This window comes from Malurus melanocephalus, unplaced genomic scaffold, assembly GCF_030028575.1.
Source record: "Malurus melanocephalus ecotype Western Australia unplaced genomic scaffold, MMel_1.1 scaffold_0, whole genome shotgun sequence".
In the NCBI taxonomy this organism is placed as follows: domain Eukaryota; kingdom Metazoa; phylum Chordata; class Aves; order Passeriformes; family Maluridae; genus Malurus; species Malurus melanocephalus.
Window position 1 is genome coordinate 1,074,800 of NW_026623232.1, and position 26,950 is coordinate 1,101,749.

General features: G+C 35.7%; 1 long non-coding RNA gene across 1 annotated transcript in view; it reads right to left on the minus strand.

The window, feature by feature from the left end:
- Positions 1 to 26,950, minus strand: part of LOC130577626 (uncharacterized) — a 54,443-nt gene that overhangs the window by 14,068 nt on the left and 13,425 nt on the right. Inside the window, exon 2 of the long non-coding RNA XR_008965820.1 lies at positions 22,080 to 22,234. This is a non-coding gene — a long non-coding RNA (uncharacterized LOC130577626). The remainder of the gene's footprint in view (positions 1 to 22,079; positions 22,235 to 26,950) is intronic.

Here is a 26,950-nt window from a genome sequence, read left to right on the forward strand (position 1 = left end):
ACCATCATCCACTAAATTGAATTTTATTCCAAAAACTAAAATGTAAGGCTAGGTGGCCAATGACCTGTAGAAAAAATAGATATACATAGTATAAGTGAGTTAATCTTCAATGATTGGACTGTGAGAGATAATCTTGCCCAGYCATTCTTTTCTCCCCACTCACCTTAAACTCTTCTAACCACACCRTTTCTGTTCTTTTGAGGAAAACAACCTACGTTATGTTGCAAATCAGCCAGCACAAGAGGGAAGCTTTTCCTCAATTATTATTAAAGGCACTTGTTGAGAAGAATTCGTTGGAAGATAGATGTGATGGGATAAATAACATCAGGTACCAGAATGTAGTAGGGAAAGAGCACTGTGTTCAASGGATGAGACACACTTTGTTAGCAAAGCTTTTGCTGTTTCTTCTTCATCTGATATCCTTTCAGAAAAGAAAGATTTTGTATCACACTTCAAAGAGAAGAGCACGGTGTTTGCAAAGTGAGACAATTTCTTGTAGTGGCCCTTTGGTGCAATTCTCACGAGTTGTATATTTTTGAGTATATGAATTCAGGCATACTTTTTTTTCCTCCTGTTTTTCCTTATCATTTTATTAACATTACACTCTAATATTTAATAACTTCTCTTAAGGCAAAAGTTCCTAGGAAAAAAATATGTGTAAATTCTCTTATATAGAATTTTCAGGGCTTAGATATAAAACTGCTCTTCAAAAATGTTTACATCAATCTTGATTTTGCTTCTGATTTCCTATAAAATATCAAGCTCAATGTTCTTCCCAGATTTTCCAGTAACAGTTTCTGTCCTTTCTAACAAGGCTCTTCTTGGATCATGTCTGCTGACATTTTCCCTACTACTCAGAAATCAAGATCCTGTTTCTACTGATTACACTTGTCTAATATATACCCACAGACCAGAAGGGGATGAGATCTACTCAAGAGCTATTGCAGTCACCAAAAAACCATGAGACTTTCAGATTCTTTATGCTTGTCTTGCCAATTTGAGCAATAACAATATTCTCAATCAGTACGGAGAGCCATAAAACCTAATGTTTTCAGATTGCTCTGAGGTTATGGGACAGGGCACTCCTGTTGCTGATTAGAGTCAGGTGAAGTAATTTGAATAAGTCAAAGTAATTATATATGAAAGTTCTTGGYTGGAAAAGCCAAGATTAAGTGTATGAATGGTAAGATTGTACCTTTGGGCTGGTTTGTGAAAATGGCAAACAAGCACTTTTTTATCCTTAGAGAAATCTGTTTACACTGGACAGACTTACCTACACTAAAGGAAGCAGTAAATGATTGGTCCTGACAAATCTAAAATCCAAGGTTTGATTTTACAGATTAAATTTGAAGCTATTGAAATCTGTAAATTTGAAGGTATTACTGCAATGGATAGAATAAACACTGAATACAAAGAATCTTCACGGAGGATGACATCTTTATTATTTAAATGAAGAATATATAGATTTACACCATAATCAAGACTTTATGTGCTCAACTGAAATATGTGAACCTACATGGGTAAAAATGTATATAGGTTTTCATTAAACTGATGAAAACTTTCAAATTTACCCTCTATAATTTTTTGTTTTACAGATACATACCTGTCACACTCATGATTACTAAATGCAGTTCTGTCACATTAAAAAAATGTATCTGTGACAAAGATGAGATGACTGTGAACAAGGCCAGTAACAMAGAACTACAGAAGGACAGAATAAAGCAGAAGGTTTGATAATGAGAGATTACACTTTCCAGCTATTCTTGAGGATCAGAGGGAGGGAATTATTTGTCTTATGCTGGCAGCAATTTCCCTAAACCATGTGAGATGGAATACCTCAAGCTGTTGCAAATGTAGGCAGAACAACCACAGGCCATGGCTCTTGGTTGGATCTAGGTTCCCCAGGGTACAAAATATATTGAAAATGCTCCTAAGTAGGGGCTGAACACCTAATTTGACTGAATGGAAGTCCCATATATTCTTCAATCACTAACCCTTGTTCACAGCTACCTTGAAGCTTAATAATCAATTCTGATTATTTTTTTTAAATTAGATTAGGTGCTCATGGTTACAGTTTTATAACTGTAACATATCAGATGTGTTAAGAAGAATTTATGCACTGTCCCCTTTTTTTAGGTCCCGTAAAGCTGTAACAGACAAAGGTTATTAAGTTCCTGCTGTGTTTAAGTTTCCTACAGGCTAGTTTTAATAAAATGTTTGTTTCTTCAGAAGTGTGGTCATATTAATCCCCAGTCCTTGAAAACTTAAAAGTTAAGCCAAGCTTTCACAATGAACATTTGAAAATAGAAATATATTGGTATTTATTTCGGGGTATTAGTCCCCGAAAATGATTCATCATTTTTCTGTAAGGAAATTGTGWTTAATTGCAAAGGTTAGAGATTGTGTTCTGCATATTTCTGAAGTGATAATAGTTACAGCATTTTGTCCTTCATAATGTCACTGCAATAAAAAGAATTGTTCAAAGTTTTCAGTTATAGTGAACAAGAAACACCTTTATCAAAATACAAAAACCATCTATTCTTATGCAAATTATATGTCATGCATCTAAAAGACCCCTTTTGTCATTTGTCTACAGGAGCTGATTGATTCATGCTACCAGTTTAAAGCATACATACAAATCAGAGCCTAAGGAAATTTTTTTATATCAGATATCAGTGTAAACTTTATTGTAAAATACTTCCCAATTATGTATACTTTATTCTAATTCAGACCCAGTCAAGTGTTCTGTAAGGATAATGCACTTAGACTGAAGTAAGGCGCTTATACCAAAAATGTACTGACTTCATCCACCTCATTCTGGGAAGGTAGGTAAAAATACAAATGTGTGTATGTGTGTCTGCTTGTGTGCCTATCAGGCAGACCATTTGTAAATTATCATAAAGATTAGTCACCTAATTAGTTGCTACTGTATATTATTTTTWAAAATATCTGGATAGTAGATCCATTGGCAAATGTTCAGACCATCTTTATGTTATTACATCTAATTGTAAACATCAACACATTTAATTATCATGCAAGCATGAACAATTATGCCATTACTTTGTAAACATACATGAAAGGTTATTCATCACTGCCATATATTATAAAATATTAGAAATATTGTAAAAGACAACCATACCAAACTTCTTCCCAGTCTTCAGTTTATTCGTCACTTCAGAAAGTCACAATAATGTGGCTAGTAACATGGAAGATGGAGGATCCATCTTTTTCTAATGGAGGATCSATTTTATCTGAAACACTGAGATTTATCTGTATGATTTTCCCATTAATTTCTCTTTTAAATTACTTATACAAATTTATAGATTCTTGACAATATTTAGTCACATAGTTGACACCATGTGAAAGAGGAGCAAACATCCATTTGCCTTCTGAAAAAGCCTTATAAAAATTGAATTATACATGTTTCAAGGTCTAGCAGAGAAAGGAATGTAGGCTCATAGAAGCCATAATGTGCTTTTTAGTTTGTTTGAAAGTGGATAAAGAGTAGGCTAACAAAAAAAGTAGCAGTTTTCTATTATAGTTTTTACACATGCTCCTACACACAATTATCCTATAATTAGATATTATCTAATTTTAGATAATATCTAGACTTAAGGTTGTCTAACACTTTACTATTTTAGTATTCAAATTTGAATTGCATTTAAATTTCCTAAAATTTGCTGAATATTTTTCAAATATTTCCAAGTAATATAAAAGCCTTTCATAAGAAGTTCTTAGCCTATGCCTGTTTTGAAACAAAACCTTGATTTTGTCCATCCAAATTTTAAGAGTCCAGCAGTGGTTTAGGCGTGTCAGCTCCAAACTGCATCCATTCTAATACATAAATTCTAATACTCATAGCCTGTGCTAAGACCACAGGCTCGTTAGCTCCTGGGCATCAATCTGCCAACATAGCTGTGCTATTTCCAGCTTAATTGCTCCAGAATTTTTCTGTTGTGAGAAAAATACCTGTGAAGCATGCTGGGAATATGGCTGTAACATCGGCTTAAAAACAATAGCCTATTACTTGCCAGCTATTTTTCCAGATAAGCTACTAAAGTTCAGTGCTGTTGATTATATGCAAGATAGCCTTGCATTGTTACTTTGCAGGTAATTTTTGTTATTTATTTTCTGGCAAAAAATAGAAAATCATAAATGATATGCATTCTTGCAGTGCAAGAATGTTAATTTTCTGAGTTCAAAATTTAGGAAACCCAAGAATTAAGGTTGATTCAGCAATGTTAATGCAGACCTTTCATGCATTTTTTAGGTGGTAGGTTCTTATTTACTTGCTCTTGGAAGAAGATTTTTCACATTTTGCCTAATTGAATAGACTGCACTGTTCTGAAAACATATCAAGGATAAACTGTGATGGAGAATAAAGACCAAAAGTAAACTGAATCATCCATCATGTCACTAGGACCAGAGTGTGTCTGGAAGTGGCAGGTGAAGGATAATGGATTTGAATTGTGACAGTGGGAACTGAATCTACCACAAAATTCTAATGTGATGGTAATAGAGACAGTTAAAACAAAATTTTCATATGGCTGCTAATGGCTGCTAAAAATGGCCACATTTTCTAGGTACCTATTTGAGTCATCCTTGGCAGATCCATACAAGTGCCAAGTGATCACAGCTGTGACTGAAATGAATTGGATCTATGCTTGTTATTTTAAATGCTCCAAAAATTCAGGCCCAAATGCATTAAAGTAGCAAAATATTGGTGAAAACTTGATCATTTTAACCTCTTTCAAATTTTTAATTTCTTGCACAGATTCCTCAATACTGGCAGAATTATTTTACAAGTTCTTGAAGCTATAATCATCTTATGATTTCAAAACAAATTTTTGTTGTTGCTTTGATGTAGCTTACACAGGCAGACTTGAATATTCAGATTCAAATGACCTATAATCCAACAAAGTATCTGTGCCTAGTGTTAAATTCAGAAATTACACTAATACGTGCAATACTGTTTTCACTTGCAGTAAGCCAATTGAGACTCTGAATGAATTTAGCACTGTAATGTTAGACTGACTGTAAACCTTAGCTGTTAAATGAAGTTTCAGATGGGCATAGGCATGCTATTTCCAYTGCATTATCCAGGAAGTTCACTTTCTTGCTTGTTTTCACTGTTCCTACACCCACTGGAAATGTGGAGTGTCTTCACCATTTTCAGAAACTTACAGACAGCATCATGCAAGGACATATGTTGAAGACTGAGATAATCAAGCATACATCAAAGACTTCAGTTTCTGACCTCTGGGCTACATCCAAGCTAGCTCTCATCTGAGATGTGTTTTCATTTTTTTAATTAATTAAATTAACTGACAGTTTATTTCCTGGTGCTAACAAGATCATATTTATAAACAGGATATATCCTGTATATCCTACTTTGCAGCAACACAGTTTTAGTAGAAAAATTTGGCTGTTTCTAGATAATGAAAGAAATAAGCCTGTGAGGATCACAGAATCACAGAATGGTTAAAGTAGGCAGGTCATTACTCCCACCCCTTACTCAGGTAGGATGAGCTAAAGCAGGTTGCTCAGGACCATGTCCACCAGCCTGTATTCAAGTTAGCTTATATTTATTATTACTTTTTTTCCCTTCTTTTCAAATTGCTTAAAGCCCTCTCTACTAAATGGTTATACTATTATAACATATTGAGGATGAACATTCATCTATTTTCATCAACCTCCAACCTACTTCTAGGACAACTACTTCATTAAATCAAATGCAAATTAAACACAGTACCTTCCAAATCTGATAACCAGAAGCAGACTGAAGCCTTATGGAATTAAAGACACAATGATTTTGACTGAATTCAATTCTGTATTTGTAGATTTCCACTGATTATAGAGATCTAAATGGTATAGTCTGCATTTTTTACTCAGGTGTCAAGAGTGTAAAGGTGTAGTACACACTAAAATTTAATGGATTTTGTCTCCCTTGAATCCCTAAGCCTTAAAGTTTTCCATGTTGCAAAGTCTCATGTTTCATGTGGTTGTTCTGCCATAGTAGAAGAGCTGGTGTTTGTGGTCCGAGAAACAATGTTTTGAGTAGTTTTATTGAATAACATATGATCTTCCTGAAAATTGAACTTTGAGCACTCACAATTATGAACATTTATAAATTGGTACTAARTATTCTTACTGTGATAGGTTGCCAGCTACTTTCTTTTTAAAGTCTAACATATTTTCCAAGTTATTCCTAGATAACTGTTAAGCATTCCTCTTCCATCATTGTTCTAGGTATGTTTTCAAAATTGCTTTGTGACTGCTTACTATCTTTTGCTCAACAACATATTGAAATATGGTAACAAAGTGTATATTCTTCTTCCTATAAAGCTGATAATTGTTGGTTCTGATTAAACATTGTGAAAGATATTGTAGGGGTTCAGCAGACCATTCTCTTGGGGAGAATGAAGAGGTAAAAAAACTGTTTGTAGACAGCACAGACAATCTTTCTGCATGCAGAAATTCATCATTGCCTTTAAAGCTATATGCTCAGGCTCTCCAGTGGTAGTGTGGGATGGGGTATGCACATGCGAGATTTAGGGCTATGGTGAGGTTTGGGCTTTATAATAAAGGAAAGTGAGTTTTCAACCAAGTGAAAAGCTTTGGTCTTGAAAAAGAATGTAGAAAAGGAAAGGGAAAAGAGTAATACCCTAACCCTCAAAGTGTCAGATGGAAGTTTCAGTGTGGAGGTGTTAGTCCTGAGTGTAAAATGAGGAAGGGAACTCATAACATGAAATGGGATAGCATTTCTGAAGACAGAGCTTAATTTCTCTAGGAGACCTTAAGTATGAGCTAAAAATGGTTCAATTATGTTGTCAAAATTCAGTGTAGAAAAAATGTAAAATAAATCACATTAAGAATTTATGGTGCGCAGGTTGACGTAAGAGGACAAGGCTTGAGCTAGACATGAATGAATGAATTTGAGAGTGAAGACAGGGAAGAGGTGACACAGCAATAAAAATTTACCCAACCTGTCCTTACTACAAGGTGTCCCAGTTTTCTATTCTAGCACTGAAAGTAAGATGAAGAGTGCCCCGTTTTTGGTTTGTTTTTTTTTCTGAATTCCTGGCCAACTTCCCTTTTCCCTGTGCCAGAATGTTTCCCTGAGAACCCCTGAACACAACACCCCAGTTTTTCACTTTAAAAATACGATCAGTCTGCAAGAAGACAGAAAGAATCTGCACATTGCTCCTGACTTACCAGTTAGTTTGGCATCATTTTCCACATGACCTATCTTGGGAGATATTTTAACTCACATTCTGAGTGATGCTTCCAAATGGAAACCTCAATCCTTAATGGTTGATTTTGCAGCACCAGACAGTCTCATAATTTTGATCTGAGTAACGTCTTGGTCTGATGCTTTTCATATTTGCTATCTTTGTTTTCAGCAACACCAGTGTAAATATACTTGTATTGTTAAATGTCTCAGCCTACTGATGCACAATTTATTCTGAACATTATATCATGAAGGACAATAGAGGTTCAAAATACACACCAGGTTTGTAGAATGTGGTTAGTCTTTTGGTAACTATCCACCTTCATTAGCTGAATGAATATTTATTATATCTATCTGACAGATAATTACTGATTTTCAGGCAAAATGGTTCCAAATATCTGTCATCACAGCTAGAAATCTAGGATCTCATCAAAAGTGTCTGGATGTAAATGCAGATTTGATGTTTTAAGGATAGAAGAAATTGGTCAGAAAGGGAAATAAAACCACTGATCTTTGACAGAAAATATAAAATAGATTCTGATTTCCTCATCCTCAGTTACCTAGGAATGACTTGGATATTCCATTTGAGCACAGGTCTAGTGGGAAGGAAAAACACAACCTACATCCTCTTGGATCCTCAAACATTTGCCATCCTACCGGGATGATGGTGTTTCTCCCTGTTTTGGCGACAGAGAAAATGGAAGTTTCTTTATCCATTTGTGTCAGAGAATATATACCACTACAATTTGAAATGCAGTTTTCCTCCATAATGAATAAGCTATAGCATTCAGCTTCCTAAAACAGCCTCTGGATGGAAGTGAAATGTGTTCCAATACAGTTTGCTTTCACATGTGCAATTTGTTTGTGACTCATGAATCCCCATCAATATGCCTTCTGTAGGAGATGTTATAAATGCCATCAATCCTTTATTTGTATTTGAATCACATGCATAAGGCACTGAGATTTCATAAGATACCAAGCAGATTTTGAGAGGACAGCAGTTTTCATCTTTGGAACAAAAAAAAAAAAAAAAATCATTTATGTGAAATATTTTGGAAAAAACAAAATGAAAGAGCAAGAGAAATTCCTGACAAAGCTTCCTCCCCTTGAATCCCTCCCACTGCTTCTCTGTTGTCATCATTCTTAAGTATCACCTCTCCTTTCCATCAGGACTGGCACTCAAGGATAACAGATGGCAGCCTCAAGATTGTAGCACCCTTTAATGTCTGCCCTTTACTGTCTGGCAAAAGTGTTGACATTTCTGCCTTGAATGAGAACTGAAAACATGTAAAAATATATTCAACATGAACAGTCAGTGTCTAAGATGTTGTTTACACACTGCTAATGGGCTTTGACTTTAATAGAATGATCCTTAGGTCTGCAGAACCCACAGTCAGGTGTGAACTGGATATTTTGTTCTGTTATTTCCATTACGTTAGAGAAATAACCAGACTTGCTGCCCATGGACTCAAGAGCTGTGCCTACTATTCCCATSAGCAAATGTGAAGGCACTGTCATGGGTTTTCCTGAAAGCACCAACCAGCCTATGGGAGTATAATGTCCTAGAACTGCCCCCAGGAAGCTCTGCCCCTTCCTCTCACTAGAGACTCTAAATGGTTAGGAAGAGATTAAATAAGAATCTCAGGTGCTATTAAACACTGGAATCTTGAGCAGTGAGTGAATTTTAATATTCATCATCACAGGTTTTTGTCTTTTGTAGTGCACCGATGTTCAGGAGGTAAATTGTACAAACACCTCTTCATTGCTGAAAGAAAAATTWGTTTGCTGAATTGAGCACAGAAATAATGGAGTGATTTTTTTATTTTTATTTTTAAGAGTAAGCTTCAGGGAAATCTCTGGAATTCTGTTTTTCTGAAGTACTCAAAATAGGTACTCAACTCCATAGGAATGGTATTTTCTGTCAAATAACAAAAAGTCTCAATGTACAATGGAGCAGGGGTAGTGGGCTCTAGGTGTATGCACCCCTGGGACATTTGAAGAAAGGACCACAAATATTGCAACTCATTTATAGCACTGATTTATTTCTGGTGGGCATTAAAACTCCCTGTCTCCTCTTCTTCATAAACTCTTTCTATAATGTTTTTGAATCAGCATTTTAGGTTTTATATGTTTGCAGTCTTCTTTTTTGTTATTATTTATCTTTTTATTATTCCCAGTTGTTATGAGGCAGAAAATTCCCATTAACAATATATATGGTTCTTCAGTCTTCAAATAGGTGGAACAATTCAAGTCAAACAGGTGACAAAATATGGGACAATTTACCAACAAATCCTTCAGATTGATGTATGCTGCTTAAAGACTTAGCACAGAAGGACTGCATATGTCTGGGAAATGAGTACTACTTTCTGCTTGCGAACCCTGTATTTTGACAGGCCATATTGTCTTGAGATAGAACGTCAGAGAAGGAATGAATAATTTAATCAGAAATAAATGAGACAAATTGTATAAAGGACAGTACATGGATTTCCTTCTTGAAAGCTGAAGTCTACCCATACTTCACATGACTGGACAACCATTCCACACTAAACAGTGAGCTCATCAGAGTAGCTTTCTTCCTGCTAGTTTTTAAACCAAATAAATAAAACATCCAGATTGCTGGAAAATTCAGGAGATGTTCTCTGGATTTAAGGAGGCACATAGCTTTTAATGTCCTTAATAAAATTCTATAGGGTGATTTTAAAATTAAAACTATTACCCAGCTGATTTGAAAAAATTTAACAGGTTTTTTTATTCAACAAAACAATGAAAAGGATAGGTTTCATTTCTATAAAAAATATTACAAGATTTACTCTCTGTGTGCAAGCTTTTATCTGAAATAATATTCCATACAATTTGCTTATCTGAAAAAATTGAATACCATCGTACTTCATTAGATATCTCCCTTCTCTTCCTCAGCAACATGAAAAGCTGTAGAACGGAATTATTTTTAGTTGGAGTGAGCAGTGTGAGAAAATCTGTTTCTTATTTAGGAAAAATTACATATATTAAGAATTAACAGTGAATGGTCTCTTTTGATCAAAAGAGTTGGAACAAGCATGTCGTGCACAAATGTCTGATGTCGAGGCATGCTGTTCCTGCATTTCCTAACTATTCTTTCATATTTCAAACGCTGTTTTATTTCATCCTCACATTAGAACACACTAAGTGATAGGGTTAGAGAGACCTAGTGGTTTAAAATCTGCACGTCTAAACYCTGTTCATTGGTATTTTGCTGACATCTAGTGGCAACAAACCTGTTAGCCAGACTTCAGTCCTGTGCTGTTGTAGCAGGATCATCGCTTTAGGAATAATGCCTGTAACTGTGGGTGAAAGGCTGGCATTTCATAAGCTGCAAAAGAAAAGGCTCGGCAACCATTCTCTTCTTTCACTGCCTAATCATGGGGAACAGCGAACTTCTGGTACTTCCAAATACAAAGGAAATGTTATTCTTGTAGATTATTTTAGGATTTCAAAGTCAGGTTCCACTAATATTGTCAAAAGCAGTAGCAAAATAGAAAACTAGAACTGGGGTTAGATGATACCATTAGTTGATAGCCAGCCTGTTCTTCAATCTCCAACTAGTTAAAAATATTGTGTGCAAATTGGAGGTGTTTGCCTGCAATAAAGAAATATCTGGTACTGACAGTGGTATGGTGGTTTGGGATGTGTCTAAAGGAAAGAGAACAAATCTCAGCTGCCCKACTTGTAAATATCAAAGCGGTTATATATATTAGATGGCTGCCTTTGTTAGAATTCACATCCATAGCTGCAAAATCAGTCTCAGACCCAATGTATGCAATAAAATAAAGAAAGGAATCAAGCTGTGAGAATTCTTTTCTCTCCCTCAGAGAATTAGTGTTGAATAGAGATACTTTGGTTGAACAGCACTATTTTCTACAACACAAACGTTTTATTTTTAATAAATATTTATGAGGAGTTGGCAGGGGAGAAAGAGGTTATATTTTGATGATTAGAAAAAACAGTGATTCAATAAATGACATTAAGCTACTGGCTTTTCTGCTTTTGTTTCAAAACTATGAATATGTAGTGAGAGAGCGTGTGTGTGTGTGTGTGTGTGAGTGTGTCTGTGTGTGTGTTTCAAAGAGAGTGTGTGAGACAGGTGGCAGCAGGGTTGCTATAGCAATTACTTGTCACTAATGATAGGAGGGTAATTACTGCAGCAAATTCCCACATAGCTATTCAGCACACAAGTTAGACTATTTCCCATCCTAAAATATTCCTTCTGTATGTGTAAGATTACCTTTTTCAACAGATGGCTACCAGCTACATTTTTAAAATTTACAATAGTGTAAAACCAGAGGTTCATTAATTACAGTTTCAAAGGAATCAGAATTTAGCCACCACCATCAATTTTGAAAGATGCAGTGCCTCTTGGGTTACACTTTCTCTGTAGATGTCATACACAATCTTGGTTGTCAGAATGCTTTTTGTAAGTTCAATGTCACAAATATATTGAGGTCACCTTCTATGCTGCATTCAAGAAATCGAGATTAGTATGTGATTGAGGCTGACTCATCATTTAATTGCACAAGATGTAAATCAGGTTTTTCTGCAGTGAGCTAATAAAATTAAACTATTAATAACTGTACAAATAACTACAAATCAGGCCATGTTTGAAGGAAAATAGACTCGGGCATTGAGAGACTCATTGAGGGAGTTTCTTTGCAACATCTTTAGTATATTTTTCATTTCCTCTCTTTCCCTTATTTGTAGCTTAACAGTGGCTTATCATCTCCTGCAAATCAGAAAACAATCTGCATTGTTTTTCATCTTTAGGCTGCTTCATTCTGAAGTGTTTGAGACATTTCTACAGGAATAAAATAGAAGCAACTTCTTTACTAATATATATAATGAAAAATTTTATTTTGTGTAATGAGCACTAATAAAATGGTCTCAAAGGTGTGTATCTAATTTACACAAAAAGATTATGTTACCTGAGCAACAGGATTTCTTAATGATTCTCTTTAATGATTCWGTTTTCTAAATTCTCTTCACTTTATCCTTTTATCACCTTTGAAATGAAAATATGGGTTACGGACATTACCTCTTAGTCAACTGGTGGCAAATATGTGGAACCACAAGCTACTTTAGAGAGCTGAATTTTTCCCCCCAGCWGGCTGTACTGTGATTATTTGAGAGCATATATAATATTTTCTCTCTTTGCAAGAAGATGAAGCAATGAATTTCAACACTAGGAGTTGGAAAGATAGCACTTAGGCTTCCTAGGTAGACAACATTGCCCACCATGCCRTAATTAACAACTGTTTGATGCATTCTTACTTAAATGTATTTCTTTCTGATTCACTCCTTATGAAATTTTAAACTGTGCATCTCTCTGGTTACTCATATTAATAACAATGCAAATCTGCTTACCTAGGCTTAGTTCAGTTTCCACCCTTCAGACAAAGTTTTGGGGTTTTTTTTTGTCTCTCCAACAGTTCATTTTATTAACATTAAAAAGGTAACTGGTATTTGGTGTACTAATGTTGAYAGGAGAAACCCTTATAAAATAGAACTGTTTTCAGACAGCTTTTAGTACTATTGAGTTATTTCAATACCTAGATAAAAGTAGGTGAATATGCTGGAAGCTAAAATCCACTTGTCAGCTGGTGACCTCATACAGTAAGTAAAATACTTGCTGTTACAACATGAACAATTGTATAAATAAGTATTGTTTAAATAAGCACTATCACAATTTTTCTGCTTTTGTTTTATGCCTCAGGTGAAGGTTGATTTATAATCTGCTTCTGACATGTCAATCAATAAATCTTATGAATCATTTTATCCTCAAAGACAGCACTTGAATTCCAAGAATTTAATGAAAAGCACTTTCCATTTTTCACACTAAAAATATATAGCTTGTTGCCAATTAAAATTCAGTGCACACTGTATCCAGTAACCCTGATAATCAGTAAAAACATGTCAGAGAGCAAAATGGTTTCTCCAACTGAATGGAAATTTCAATAAGTAGTTTAACCACAATAGGAAGAAATACATTACTGGGATACCTTGCTGCCTTATAGCAGTTGAAAAGCTGATTAAAGAAATAACGACATGAAATTATAAAAAAAAAAAACTGACAAAGGTGGCAGCAGGGACAATGACATATATTTCAGCTTGTACCAATACTTATTTTGGCTCAGAACAACAACTGAAAATATTGATCTCATTGCKACATGTTACATCAGTGTACAAGAACAACAATTTCTTTCCCAAAACCCCACACTGTTTTTATTGTTTCAGCTCTTTGACTCTTGCTGACTTGAGTTCAAGTCCCAAATGGACTTCTGATCAGCAGGGGAACTGATTTCAGAATACAGAGAGAGAGAAAATGTGTAAACTTCATGAAGTACTCCACAAGTTCTGGCTTGCAAACCTCACAGAGATTGCAGCCCATCCAGCTCACAAGCTCTCACCTAATAAAACATGCTGTAAGTTGTGAAGAAATGTGTTTAAGTATAAATAGTCTCTACTGGCTTCAGGAATTAAAACTGTTCCTTTAGTTTAGTCAACACATTGCTTGCTGGGGAAGCTGAGAGGCCAATGTCCTAGGCTCACCAGTGATTTCCCCCTGTAAAATGAAAGTTGGCAATAATTGTGTGTATAATATTGTCTATTAGGTGGTGCATAAGGGCTTGCAAAGTATGTACATTGTATGTACATACTGTAATTGTATAGAAAACATTACAGAGTGAGCCTGCTTTTAGCTTGATGCCTCATACAGTGGTAATTAAGGAGAACAGYCTTTTGATTTGCTACTATTTGGAGTTCTGCAGCAAAACTAGGTTTAGGGTATCTTGTGCTGTGCATTGTTGCCATGATTAATTTTGTGATTCTCTAGGAACAATTACATGCGACACCTATAGGGAATTTAATTGCTCTGCTCCTGCCTCTATGGCAATTGTAATTATGGTGCAGTACTATTGGGAGGGGGGGGATGAGAGAAAAAAAAAWGTGGTGTTTTTTAGAATATAGCACTGAATAATACCAAGGTTAGATTTATACAACAGCATAGCTGCAAGAATTAGCTTCCAGAATTAACCCTGTGTTTCTTTTCATTAGAGGCCAGACAAAATAAAAGTATTGGTTATTGCAAATATTCTCATGTAAAGCTTTCCATGTGAAGCCTATCAAATGTGTGTATCCTCCCAACATATGTGGGAGTTATCACAGCTTCTYTTTTTTTCACCCTCCTTCTCCAGCTGAGGAAACTAAGGCACAGAAATGTTCTGCCTGATTTGTCTTTATGAAAAATCCAAAGGAGAGCAAATTAGTATGTGAGAAATTTTGAATTTCTAGCATTTCCAAGCTCCTTTTTCTTTTAGTGGATGCAGCTTTGATGGAAACATAATGGGCAAAACACATGGCTTTTTAAGTTATAAGACCTTAAAAAAGTCTGTGAAATGGAACATAATAAATAAATGAGTAAATGYTGCCGTGCACTATTCTGCTGATAAATTCTGTTGAGCAGAATTGAAGATGTCATTATCTGAATCACAGTGTAGGATCYCTACCAAAGGAAGTTGTAGACAGGATTATACTATTGCTTTCTGAAGGAAATTTTAAAGAGAATCCAAAAAGCAGTACTGTATTAGAATTTCTTTTGTTCCTTATTAAAAAAGAAAAAAATATCTCTGCTTCATTTGCAGTAAGGCCTTTTGATTTCTTTTATCATCTTGATGATTTTCAGAACTGATCTTGATGGCAATTCAGTTAGAAATTAAACTGTCATCGAGAAGTCCTCCAGAGGCTTCACAAGTTAACACTCTTGGAGAAGTGGTGTACAGATTAAATAAGGACAAATGCTCCACGGAATAGAGCACATTCTGGCCGAAGAACTCATTTAATAGTAATGCAGAGACTTATTAGTCTTAAATAAACACTAATCATGGTGAAGTGAAATGCATCACAATTCTCTTTAAGGTATCTGTTCACCTGCAATAGTCCCCCTTAACTGAAACACAACGTGGCCAAACATGACCTATAGATAGCAAAAAGCTAACCCACACCTTTGGTATAATTATACTGTATAAGAAATATAGGTTTAAGATAACTACCAGGTTTTTCTCTTTGCAGTCTATCCAACATAAGTTTAGTCATGCCAGAGAAGGGATAATGCTGTAATTGCCTGTATGAATTTTGGTAGATAATGTGCTGTAGAAGTGAAGGTGCAGAGTACATACCCCTGCAGATCTGCTGCTGTGATTAACCTGAGAAATTTTTCATGAAAAAAAAAGTAACTAAGAGAAAAGTGTTTTCTTCAGATAATTATCAACGTCTTTTGATACTGACATCAACAGAACTGACAGGATCTCTTTGAACATCAAGATTACCATTCTGTGCATTCTTTTTTATTAAAAGAAAAAATATCTACATTGACATTTTAAGCTTTTGCCCATTTTCCTCTTAAAAAAAGCAAAGGAATTGATGGAAGATCTTTTCTAGGCCAAAGGCAATAAATCTCATTCAAGAGCCAGTCTACTTTTTTCCACACAATRTATGTTTTTTTCTTTCAGTTATGAAAACAGCTAGCCTTTTCACTGAATAGTAGTTCCATGTGTGAACTATCCATATCCATTCTCCCCAGTTTGTATTATTTTGCAAAAGACTTCTGGACTGGTGCAAGACAGGGGTCAGGTTTTTCACTCAGAAAACAATCTGTGTGTTCACAACCAATGTGATGATCTCCTTGAGAAGTTAGCACATGGGAACTGTCACTTRAAGACCTGCATTTTGCCACCATCTGCCCAAACAACATTGAATAAGTTACTTGCAGTCTTTGTTCTTTGAATTTCTCATTTATAAAGTTATTATCAGCAAATATTTGCAAAATTGTTTTGGGCTTCTGTTGTACATTTAAAGGTTTTTTTTTTTCTTTACTATGCCTTAAAACCATTTTCTGGCCTTGTTTTCTCCCAATTTACAAATCTAACCCTCAATCTAGCCCAAACTGCATCCCTTGTTTTGTAATATGAGCAGTGCAGGCACAGTACAAAAGAGAAGATTCCAAACAGTGCATCTGAATGCACTTTTAAACATACTTTTCCATTRCAGATATTTACAAATGAAACCCTGTGATGCAGCATTTTAATTCCCATGAGAAGTGCTTTTCTCATTATATCTTCTGTCTGTATACAAGCTTCTGCTGTGTTACTTGTATTGCCATTTTCGGCAGGGACTCAGAAGAGAGAAAGGATAGGAACTCAGGCAGAATTACTAAACTGAAACACAAAGATAATGAACCCAAATGCAACAGGACAGCAAATTAAAAGACTGGGAAGTTGTTAGCCCATGCAAAAATAGGAAGAAAAAGAGCTTTATTCCATACTTTTGAAGCATTCTTCAAAGCTCAGAAAGCCTACTAAACTAAGCAGTCCAGTTAATCTGCCTAGAGCTCCTCAGTTTGGCTCTCTTTACAAAAGAAATCCAAGCAGACATTTTTAAGAGCAATTATTTTTTTATGAAAAGGAAATAACTAAGACCTAGAAAGGGGGCTAGGAGGCACACCAATCAGGAAATGGTTTAAGATGCCCATTCAGCTCAATTTGTTTTAAAGTATTTCAAACCCCCTGAATACAGCAAATTCTACAAATAACCGAGTGGTTGGGAGACATAGTGCATACTGCCAAACAGATTTAAATGCAAAACCAAGACTCCTGTTTCCCAAAGCTTTTGGGGGTGATTATAACATTGTCTAGTCTTAAGGCAAAATTGGTCTCTCTGTTTCTCTGTATTTCCCTACCAAAGTCCTAATGTTCCCCTTCTGTGCAAATATATCCACAAAAGAGTAAACTTATATAGAAAATTAATAGTTCCAAAAATGGCATGGATTGGGCAAAATTATGCCCTGGTTCATAACATTATCAGACAGAAGTATTCAAGCATCATAAAATGCTTCCTGTCCTTTGCTTTGGCATCAAAATTAAAAATATTTAAAATTATGCATTTAATAATATATGTTAGAATTTTGTTCACTTYCCATTTTGAAAACCCTTGTGCAGATCTATATAATACATTCTTTTTTTTTTCTTAGAAACATGAAGTCTATTATTTTATCTTTTCATTTAAAAAATCCTCAGATTCCCTCTCTATCCAAAGAATTTTAGCAGCTGAAACATACAGAAATGCATCATGTATCACAAGTCTATTAAAAAAAATCTGGAAGATGACAATATTGGATCCATTGGCTGCACTTTAGTTTCATTTTTCCAGAATTTTATGGTACCATTATATGAAAGGGTACAAACCTATTATAATACTGACTTTTCAAGTAACTGCCATTCTGACACTTACCTGGGATTGAGGGAATTGTCTTTTTATTCTGGAAAAAAACAAGATCTCTAAATATCTTCATCTGGATAGGAACTTGAGAACTGAAAGAAATGAAGGCAATGTTTCCAGATTCTTGTAGGGGAAAAAAAGCACTATCACTCAGGAAATCAGATACTCAGCTGTGTCTGCAGGTTACGRAAAGCTATGATATAATCTTTTTGCAGAATGAGAGTCCTTTGCAAGGCTTGCAAGACAGAATAATTCAGAGTATTTCTAACAAGAGTATTGATTGCAAAAGCACATTTTCTTTCCTCTTTCCCACATTTCTGATTTTAAAGGCCTACACAATAATGGTGAAATATATGAAGCTTAAAACCCAGTAAAAGCTGCATAAGGAATTCCTGATGTCTGATCAAAGGCAAGCTATTTGCGAAATTTCATGAGCAACTGCAACTATTTGAAAGATAAACTAAAACCATTTATTGACAGATAACATGTGAAATAATGTCTTTTAAATAAAAAATACAAAATATGCATTAAAGCAGGATATGAATATAGTCAAATGGCAAATATCAGATTTGTTTCTAAGACACAGGGAAACCATTCCAGAGATTTTCAGCAAAGAAACACTGAGTAACATGCAGTAAAAACAGTCAGCTTCCACATTTCAGCACAAGTTGCACTGGGTAATTCAAAGGGCAGCAGGAATGTATTATTAGGCATGTAACCACAAGACAAGTTATGCCATAAAAATACACAAAAGTTATTTTTCAGATGACATATTTGTGATATTGGAAGGACATTAATAACAAAAAATAGTTAGGAAACATGATGGTCTGGTGGGAAAAGGTGTGAATTGTGCCTCTTTTATATGTCACTGCATGCTGCAAATTCACAATGGCACTTTTCTCGAATATTGCTCACCCTTCAGATTGTGAGACAAAAGTCTCYGAATGCACAACCCAAAGTAAGTTCTCATTATCTGAAGGAAAAGGAGGGGAAGAAAAACACTTGACTAGYTTAATGACATCCAAAACTATGATATGTGGAATATGTATAATACTGAAAACCTTGTGAAGCACCTGTATTRCATGTAAGATTTCATAACCATTCAGGCAAAGTAAAAGCTGACCGTGACTGAATTCTCAACCATGTGACTGCAGTACCACTGTTTACCACAACAAAGTAAACTATTCAAGAAATATTATGGAATAAGAGCTGTAAGTGAATACATTTCCTTAGACAGAACAGCTTCTACGAAAGATAAGGGAATAAACTTTTCACTCCAACAGGTAGAACACAGTAACCAGACATGGGTGTGAAAACAGAACTACAGCAAGAATGATAATTGCATGTAGAAGAAAAGTTGTGACTTTAACCTTCAAAGTAATGGTGAAGTGATTCATTCCATGGTCATGATAGCTATGTTTGTGGAACAGTGTGGTCACACTCATTCCAGAGGATCAGCCTGCAAAAAGTACCAAAGCTAAAGAAAACTAAAGGTAATAAAGTTTACTGTTATGTCAGGATACTCAAAATACGACAGCCTGTGTTCGTTCACTGACAAATTGTTACCTAATCACTAATAGCAAAAGTCACGGCACACACAGCAAAGAAATGTTATGATAGAAGCCTAGATAAATTAATAGTTTGGATTCAATATTTAAACCCTATGAACAAATGTATAGTGGAACATAGAATCACTTTGGCTACAGATTGGCCAGTCTCCTGGATAGTACATCAAAGTGATTTTATTGGGTATTCGTAGCTATTTTTATTTGGCATTATGTTTAGGTTTCATTTGCAGTAAATAGCAAGCAGAATGAAGCCTCAACTTCAATGTTCAATTAGTTTAATTTAAGCATTAAAAGAATTTCCTGATTCATGGAATCGACTTTCATTTATATACATTTGCCATTATCTTTTCCTATCCTTCAAATAATGATTAAAAAAATGTTTATAAAAACCTCTCTTTGTTCTGCTAACCCTGCAAACTAAGTATGTTTCATTTATTTTTAAATTAAGTGAAAATTAGCCAGGTGTGATAGATAAGTTTTCTATACACAGGTCTAAATATTGACAAAAGGAGACGTGTCACTGGAAAAATCATCAGTCTAGCAATTATCACGTTAGCATGTTAAGTGGAAAAAGATGTGAAACTTCCAAATGTGTCAATACAGATTATTTCATTTCCACCAGCTATCAGCTATACTGTGAACATTGGTGCCTTAGTGTCTATTCAGCAGCAAGTCGGTTTTGCAAGCAAAAATCTTAATGTGACATAAAGAAYTGTCAAATCTCTGGCAAAATCATGCATATCCCCTTCAGAAATGGTCTGCTAGGCAAATATTCAATATTTCTAATGGGACAGACAGTACAGGGATAGAGCCAGAGAACAGGAACTGGAACAACCAGTCAGCAAAAGCTGTCTTTCTCTCAGACATGGCAATGGTTTTCAGGTCCAGATGTGAGTGGACAGGGAGGAGAACTGGCTGCTCACCATGTCCCCAGAGGGGAAATAGCAGCAAAAATGTGTTAAAACCTTTTTTAATAGTAGGTCCAAAAACCACCTGTGATTTTGACAGCTGGTTCTGCCAAATTAAATCACATCTCCTTCAGGACAGTCTTRATCCTTTCATATTTCCTTGCCTAAAACTTAAAACAGGATTGGCAGCTACAAAAGCCTTTTCCTCACTTTCTTCCAATCGCTGCTACTCATTTTAGATTCCCRGCACACTATTAATTTCTCATATGAGGAATGTATTTGTCATTTTCATAATCTTGTCRATATTACGTTATTTGCAAGTCAGTTTAACCTTTTCTACTGCTGCTGTCCATCAAAAAATGTTTCAAGAAATTAAATTAAGGTGCCTTGATTAATAAGCAGCAAAGAGAGGAAGACAGAATAATGATTCCTGTAGTTGAACAGATAGCGTTTTAAACGTGTATTTTTCTTTACAATGTCAATAATTCATTTCAAGAGTTCTGWGTAGACTCATGCCTAAACTGGTGTTTAACTCTTTCTCTTGTCAATAACAGCATTGATAACGGTGTAGCAGCTTATGAGAGCTACAGCTCATAGCATTCATTATTTTGGAGGGGGAACGTGCAGAAAGTTCTCAACCTAGTAACAACTAACAGCATGAGAAAAGTACACTTGAGATGAATAGCACTTTCTTGCAAGGATCTTGCAATGTTGCCAGATGTTGGATGTTTAAAAAAAAAAATCTCTCTTGATGAATTTTGAGTGCTCTTGGAGAGGTCCCAGCTGACTGGAAGCTAGCAAATGTTATCCCAATTATCAAGAAGGGCAAGATGGATGCCCCCAGAAACTACAGGCCTGTCAGCCTCTGGTGAAGTTTCAGCATCTGGTAAAGTTATGGAGAAGATTATTCTGGGAACCATTGAAAAACACCTGAAAGACAACACATTCACTGGTCACAGCCAGCACAGCTTCGCGAAAGTTCTGCTCATCAAGCCTGAATTCTCAAAGACATAAAACAGTGACAAACAGATTACTTTCATACAAACATCACAATTTTTATGTAAAATGCCTCAGTTAACAAATAGATTTTTCCTATTTTTAATTGGAAACAGATTGCATGGTATTAAATTTAAGATATTGCAGTCATCCCATTCTTCTCTTTTTTCAATGTCCTCAGATGTCCGTGGCTTGCAATCTCCTTTTGTATTGAAGTATTTCAAGATTAAATTTCAGAAGCCAACAAGAAAGGTATTTTAATATTTCCTTTATATCTTTTTTACTCTCCCTTAGTGCTCAGCATCAAACAAGATTTGGCCCCAAGTCGTGGAGATTTTAGGCAATAGTTTCCCCATGCTTAAATTTTAAAAGTAGTTGCCATAGCAACTGCCAGACACAGCATATGGTGTGTCTGTTACCTCCAAGATAACAGAGCAAGTTCTAAAGAATTTTCTTTACAATATGTTATGAACCTTTGTACTTTTTACAATTTTTCAGAGTGCAGTATAAGGTACTGTTGTTCCGTGACATTCTCTTCAAGCTGAATGCTCATTTTGTAATTCTCTCCTTCATATTAGGGAAATATTTCCTTCTCTCAGTYGTATTTTTATTCACCCATTATTCGGCAAAACAAGAAAGAATTAAGTGGAAAAAAGCAGACATTTATTAAGTTTTATCTAAAGATTCTACTTAGTTTTGCTACAGTGTTCCCTTTCCTTCACAGTTACAATCAAAAAGATAAAAATACAGAAAAAGACAGAAATCTTGTTAAAACTTCTCTACTAYATAGGGCCTGGACATGCAGACATTTTGCAGAACTCTATACAGCCTTCAACCCTTTGACTCCCATACCTGTCCAGCTTCTCATCTCAAATGAAGAATTAATATCTGTGCAAARTAGCCTCAATCAGAGGACCTCAGAAACACACCTGTGACCTCTTTTTTGGTAGGTAGTACATATCCCTTGGATAGACTTATTTCCAAACCCCTGACCAAAATGGTTTTTCCCTGCTGTTTGTAGCTCCTGAAAAGAAAACTCCTAGAACAGTTTGTGGATCGGATGACAGTACCTACCTTCCTCCACACATCAAGAAGATGCCTCTGTCCAGCAGAGCCCTCAGCAGTTCAGCCTTTCAATGCTTGCCTTGCTTTGCAGAATCACATGCAGATTCAAGAAATAAGGGAAACAGGCCTTTATTCCCCCTTCTGCACCTCTGTGGCTGTATAGGCTGAGACAGGATTAAAAGAATAGTTACTAGGATACATAATAATGTTCTGCTCTATAATTTTCTGTCCCCCGAGTCCTTCGTTCTGACAACTTTCTGCAATTCAGACACCTTCTGCAAAAATGTTCTAAAAAATTAAAAAATAAAACTCCACCAAAACAGGAGTAAGAGTGCACATTTAATTCTCCCCCTGAGGAGAAGCTAAGAAAGGGAGTTAACCATTCRTTATACTTTTTGCCTAACACACAACTATAAGATGGTAACACTAGTCTGATGAAGACACAAGATTGTGTAAGAACAGAGTAAAAATTTGTTTGTGGGTTTGYTTTTTTTTYTCTTATTTACTCTTCATTTACCAWGGTTGCTTCCCAAGGAAGGGGTAGTCATTCAGTAATTGGAATTGTTTGCTGTTACCTTCAAGTAATACTTGKTCAAATGTCTTGCAAGGAAATGCTTGTATTTATTAAACCAGTTACATGACTCATTACAGCAGTTACTCGTATAGATGCATTTTTCTTAAATCCTCTTTTGCTGCCTGGTCAAGGAGAGAAAGACACTAAAGAGCCTACCAGCAGGTACTGGACATCAGCTTTCAGTGTAGCTTTCGGTAAAGGCTGAATGATTCTACTGGAGGGCGGGGGGGGGAGAGGATACTTTTGCTGCTAGAAAGAGACTAGTGATAGCATTTTTTCCTAGTAATGGCAGTTGAAATTAACTAATAACCATAGTTACAGAAAAAGCAATGGTAGGAACTTCAGGTTTTAGCTSCTAAATGGCATGTAACAGAGAAGGAACGTCTTGTGTGAGTTTCACATTATCTTGGTCATGCATTATCAATTTTTAGTCTGCAGAATACAGGATAAGAAAATTACTCCTGTGTCCTGACAGGATGTTGACAAAATATGATAAATATGTTAAATTAATTTTTAATAYTGTATTTATTATATATAATATAAAAATCACAATTAAATGAAAATTYTATAATGCAGGAAGACATAGTCGTCACCAACCATGCTCCACTTTTATATGTGCTGTAGGCAATATCAGAGTACATAAATAGATTATCGGTTAAAGCCATTTCAATACCCATGGATGCCATGTTTCTCTTAAATTTCATAGGTTCCTATGGGTTAGTTTTCCTGGCCAGCTCATGGATGGCATTATTTGTTGCATTGGACATACACTWGACATTAAGGTCTCCACAAGTTCCTAAGGGAACAGTTGATCTCTCATACTCCCTTCCTTCTTCTGAAACCACCTCCTCCCACTTAATCCTGAATTTTTCTTGTCCTGCTCTTAGCAATCACCCATCTCCACTGGCACTGGCAGTATGCACCAACCAGCCACCAGACCACACAAGAAGGGGCTGGAAGAAGCGGGTTCATTCAGYCCTGAGAAAAATAAGCAAAGGAGAGACCTGAGTGATCTTGCTGTCTTCAACTGCTTACTAGGAGGGTCCAGAAGAACAGAGCCAAACTCCTTCTAGGGGCACAGTAATGGTGTGAGACTTGGTGAGCATGAATTGGAACATGGGAAATTCCAKCTAGATCATGAGAAAATATTTTTATCATAGTCAAACAGCAGAGCAGGTTTCCCAGAGAAGTTGTGGCATCACCACCATTCAAAACTCAATCAGGCCAGGTACTGAGTAACCTAGTTAACTTGATCCTGCTTTAAGTGGAGAGAGATGACCTCAAAAGTTCTCTTCCAACCTAAATTATGTGGGGATTCTGTGGTTCTATTCAGCTCAGGAAAGCTCAGCAGGTAGTTAAAAAACTATTAAAAAACATTAAAAAAAACATTAAAAAACATTAAAAAACTCCTCTAAAAATATGAGTATGCCTGACAGAATAGGTCCCACTTATAAGTCAAAGGGGGCAATTTATCCAAAGTAGTTTGTGCCACAGAGGGAGAGGTTGGTATTGTTCTCTTTTGGATGGCTTTTTTCTTTATTAACATAGAGTATGTTGAATTTAGTAAAGTTATTCCTGGTAAAAATACAAATAGCAGAGAATCAACTCCTAAATATGAATGCACCAAAAATAAAATAACTCTTAAGTTTCATTTCAGTGTGACTTATTCTATTTTAGGAAACACAGAACCCAATAAAATCTATGCAAAGCCCCTCTGTAATTAAGTGTAAGTGAAGTATATCACTGCAGTGTATTAGTGACTCTATATAAACATATTTTCCTCCTGAATGGTTATAAACAGGCACACCATAACCTCATTTTTAGCTTTTTTTTCCACATTAGGAATTCATTTTTCTCTTTGCAAAATGTCACTTTCTTTCCAGCAGGTTAATCCCAGGAGGTCTGGTAACTACAATTACTCCATTTAAATGTTCCACAGATCTGTCAAGACTCAAAAGAATTCTGTAGTGTCAGTTTAAATATAAATATATATAATTCTAGTTAATAATCATCACTTCAAGTCTGTTATGAAAACTGTATTACTCATTCGGAGTGTGTGTGATGTTGTGTATGTATGCAGCATTTGTTGCAGCATTTTCATTGATTTAATTATTAAAAAAACCCACCATACTAATGGCAACACATCAATGACCTCATGCAGAAAACAACATTGCTTTTAACAAGGTTAACTGGTCTGTAAGTGTTTTTTTCTAATTACTTAAGGGAAAAGCATCAGAAAACTTTCTAGCTTTTCATATAAAGTATGTATTACTGTAAAAGAAAATACTAGCAAAACATATTTGATACTTTAAATTTCTATAATATTTTCATCTGAAGAAAATATGTTCATTTACCAGTGACCAGAACTTTATTTTTTTCTTGATGGGGGGTAAGGGGATTCAGAGAGGTTGATAATTTTCTGCTACCTTATAAATAGCCTCATACACTACAGAATAAAAAGAGAGCCTTCTTAATGGCTTCAAAACAAAAATTGTGATGTTGATYAAAAATAGAAAACTGTTTATTTTCTTTGACTTTAATGTGCTCATTGGATCTTTATTTACCTATCCTGCTAGAATAGCCCTTGCAATACAATAAGTAGAAATGGAGCTTTTTTTATAACGTAAGTTTCAGGGTAGCAGAACGAATACCCTTATGCCCAGAAAACTAATACCGATGAATAGCATTTTGAAGCTTTTAATCTCCATGACAACCCACCTCAGATTCTTCAATAAAATGCCACAAACATACTGATTTATGCACACCTACCATGTGTTCATAAATATCACCGGTGTTGTGAATCTTAAAAACATATATAATGTCATTGATGTCTTTCTCTTGGAAAACTCATCAATCAGCACGCCAGCTAAAAACTTCATTTGTAGCCTCCTGTTTATATTAACTGCTGAATAAACAGTTCAGTTAAATAAAAAGACAAAGAGATACATACAAAATATGTCTCAAACATTCCTCGAGTTTGACAATCACTGGGAAAAATATCTGATTTATAAATGTGGAGGAATTACTTCAAATATCTACAAAACAGAATCAGAATTCACACAGCAGAGCTTTTCAAAGTATTCTTTCTGTCTCAGAAAGGAAATAGTTGACTTAAATATTATAAGCAGAGTATTCACAAAGGTAAGTGACTAAGAATCTAATTATTGATATGAGTCACGTTCTGATGTAAATTCTGCTTATGCTAATGCTGAAAATATCACGACAAATATTCCCAAAAAATGTCCCAAGACCAAAGTTCAATTCAAGCCACTCTGGGAAATGGGACATTAGAGATATCTACCTATGTAAAGAAAACCGATACTCACTGCCATTTACCCAGCACTCACAAAATTCACCAGTTACAGTCCATTATTTTCCATGTTTTTAGGACTGGTTCACTGGACCACTCCTACTGTAACACACCTGCTGGGGGGATGCATGGGGCCGATGCAGCACTCAGTATTGTCACAAAGCAAAGCACAAGGTATGCTCAGACCCAGAGGCAGGCCTGCCACTCTTGTATTTGCATGTTTGGAATGGCTCACCACAGCTGCCAGCCGTGCCTGCCTCCCACAGCCCCTGTCCCCTGCCCCAACCCTCTGCAGCCTCCACTCCAGCACRTTCTGCCAGCATTTCCACATAACCTGTTTTAACAACCTCTCATATCTAACATCTGACCCAACCACAAAGACTTTATTAGTCATGGTTAATTGAACATATTTCAAGTATGATTTGTACCTGTTAAGCCATTTTGCAAAGTAAGAGCTGATGGACTGGGCAAACTTCTTTTTCCTGACTTCTCTCAGAGGGTGTCAAAGGGTAGCCTACCATCAGTACCATCAGTATCAATTTTGGGAAAAGCACTTTTCTCCACACGCACCAAAAAAAAGGAAAAAAAAACCAAAAACATCAGACACAGCTTTCAGCTGTGGGAATCAGCCTTCTCTGTGGCGCCCCAGGCCATCCCTCACTTTGACAKGAGTCTGCTTATCACAAGACCTTTTATCGCAATTTGTATGGTCAGTCACAGAAGATGATATAAAGCACCCATGAATCTGCCAGTCTGGAAGCATAGCTGATAAACTCAGTTGAGAGAACTCTGAAATACCACCAGGTWTCTTTTTGGATAGACAGAAATTCTCAGCATTCTCCTCTTCTCTGTTCCTTTCTACCATCTCTGCGCTGAACTCTGCTACAGAACAAAACCATACATCCATTTATAGACGAACAAAATCACTTCAGCATTCCTGTATCTGCACAGTATTTCACAGGAGCTGAAGGGCTTGGGATGGACTCAGGGCATGTT